This window comes from Leptonychotes weddellii, unplaced genomic scaffold (genome assembly GCF_054177405.1).
Source record: "Leptonychotes weddellii isolate Sample4059 unplaced genomic scaffold, ASM5417740v2 HiC_scaffold_24208, whole genome shotgun sequence".
Taxonomy (NCBI): Eukaryota; Metazoa; Chordata; class Mammalia; order Carnivora; family Phocidae; genus Leptonychotes; species Leptonychotes weddellii.
The window spans coordinates 1-2362 of record NW_027832486.1 but is presented as its reverse complement, the minus strand read 5'-3'; the positions used below and the strand labels follow the sequence as shown (position 1 = coordinate 2362).

The window sequence follows — 2362 nt, the reverse complement described above, 5'->3', positions numbered from 1 at the left end:
GACATGAAGAGAGAAGGGCCTGGGAGAGAAGGGCCCAGAAACGGACCCTCACCGATCTAAAATGGTTCTCGGCAGGGTGCCAAGATCATTCAGTGGGAGAGCGGTCGTTTCTCAATAAATGATGGTGGGAAAACTGAATATCCATAAGCAAGAAAATAAACCTCTACTAAACTTCACACCTTTTACAAAATTAGCCCCAAAACAGATCATTAAGTTAAATGTAGACTGGAACCTGAGGGGGCGCCTGGAGGGCTTAGTCGGTCAAGTGTCTGACTCTTGATTTCTGCTCAGGTCTGATCTCGGGGTCGTGAGATCAAGCCGCACTGGGCGTGGAGCCTGACTGAAGTTCTCTCTCTCGCTCTCCCTTTGTCCCTCCCCACCTGCCACATGCACGCATGTCCTCTCAAATAAATAAATCTTAAAAAAAAAATGTAGGGCGCCTGGGTGGCTCAGTTGGTTAAGCGACTGCCTTCGGCTCGGGTCAGGGTCCCAGGCTCCTGGGATCGAGCCCCTCATCGGGCTCTCTGCTCGGCGGGAAGCCTGCTTCTCCCTCTCCCGCTCCCCCTGCTTGTGTTCCTGCTCTCACTGTCTCTGTCTCTGTCAAATAAATAAATGGAATCTTTAAAAAAAAGTAGAACTTCAGGCCTTTTGAAAAAACATAGGAGAAAACCTAGGCCCTAGGGCTAGGTGCAGAGTTTTTAGAAATGCTACTGAAAGCATGTTCCATAAAAGGAAAAAAATGGATAAAGTGGACTTCACCACAACTTGGAGTTCTGCCTGTGAAAGTGGACGGGGCGTCAGAGGGGCGGCTGCACCCCCAGCCCAGCCAAGAGCCCACGTCTGGAGGGTGTGAGGAATTCTCAAACCTCAAGAGTAAGAAAACAAACAGAGCAAAAGACAGGACGTCATGAACAGATGTTTCACCAGAGAGGATGTGCAGATGGTAAAGAAGTATGGGGAGAGACATTTGGCATCGTGAACCGTCAGAGAAACCAAGACGGAGCCATGAGCTGCTCTCACTGCCCATCCAACAGAGCAGCAGAAAGGGGGCGCCTGGGTGGCGCAGTTGGTCGAGCGCCCGACTCTTGACCTTGGTTCAGGTCACGAACTCAGGGCCGTGAGCTCAAGCCCCACACTGGGTGACACGCTGGGCGTGGAGCCTGCTAAAAAAAGTAACAGCAGAAATAAAAACCAGTGACAGCTCTGGGGGCTGGAAGGACAAGCAGGGGCGGGGCGGCGGGAGCGTGCAGGGGTGCAGTCCTCTAGAAGGACTGCACATACGCTGACCACACTCACCCCGTGCCTAGACGTCGATCCGGACAGAGGAAAACTTAGGTGCGCCCAAAAGCCTTCACACAAGAAGTCACAGAGCCTCACTGCTCCACACTGAAAGGGCACCGTCCGAGCCAACAACGCCTGTGTCCAGAGGTCACGTGTGCACGGCTCCATTTTTAGGGTATTCTCACAACAGGCTCCGGTTATGAGCTGCAGGGGCGGCGGCGGCGGGAACCTCCCCGGGAGTCAGGGTGCCGCAGAGCCCACAGCGACGCGGGTGACGTCTGCAGGCCTACAGACTGCACCAGTGACCTTCCTGACCTTGACAGGGTGCTACTGTGTCGTCACCCGGGGGAAGGGGACATGATCCTTCTGTACTGTTCCTGCAACTTCCTGTGAATCTGTAATTATTACAAAACAAAGCTTGTTTAAAAACGGAATAAGCTTTCATGAAAGCAGCACATCTTTGCTGCAGGACTTGGGGATGCTTTGCGTGCCCTGGACAGCGTGAGCGACGCCAACAGGAGACGAACAGGACCCCCACAGCTGGGCTGTCTGCTACAGCGAGTGCCTTCTGTGTTTCAGAGTTTTGTTATTTTACTTATTCTTATGTTATGTCACCACACAGTACATCATTAGTTTTCGCTCCATGATTGACTGTCTGCGTACAACACCCAGTGCTCCACGCAGAACGTGCCCTCCTTAATGCCCATCACCAGGCTAACCCATCCCCCGACCACCCTGGAATTTTGTTTTGAGATTAAGTTTTAAGGACCTAGAGTAGTATCTTCCAATTTTATAGATCATTTTTATTTGGTATTTATTTAATGCTTTCTATTGTCAAATGTCTACATCAGGCAGGGTATTAACATACACACTCTTCTCACAGATCCCGTTTCAGGACAGTAATAAAACACTCACTGAATTTATTATTATGCCATTTTAAAAAATACAACCCCTGAAATTTTCAGTATAACCACATCACAGAAAGTTGATCTACTATTATTATGGTCACTCACAGTTATATAAAAACTTATAAGTAAATAAAGTATTAAGAATACAGAACACTGGGGGGTGGGGTGGGAGG

The 2362-nt window shown here is 49.8% G+C and overlaps 1 long non-coding RNA gene across 1 annotated transcript; it reads right to left on the bottom strand.

Moving 5' to 3' along the window:
• Positions 1–705: 705 nt before the first annotated feature.
• On the bottom strand, positions 706–2344 carry LOC145718880 (uncharacterized). Its single transcript, XR_014142066.1, has 2 exons — positions 1297–2344; positions 706–1163 (listed from the first exon to the last, which is right to left on the bottom strand). It is a non-coding gene; the product is annotated as an uncharacterized LOC145718880 (long non-coding RNA).
• Between the last annotated feature and the right edge of the window lie 18 nt (positions 2345–2362).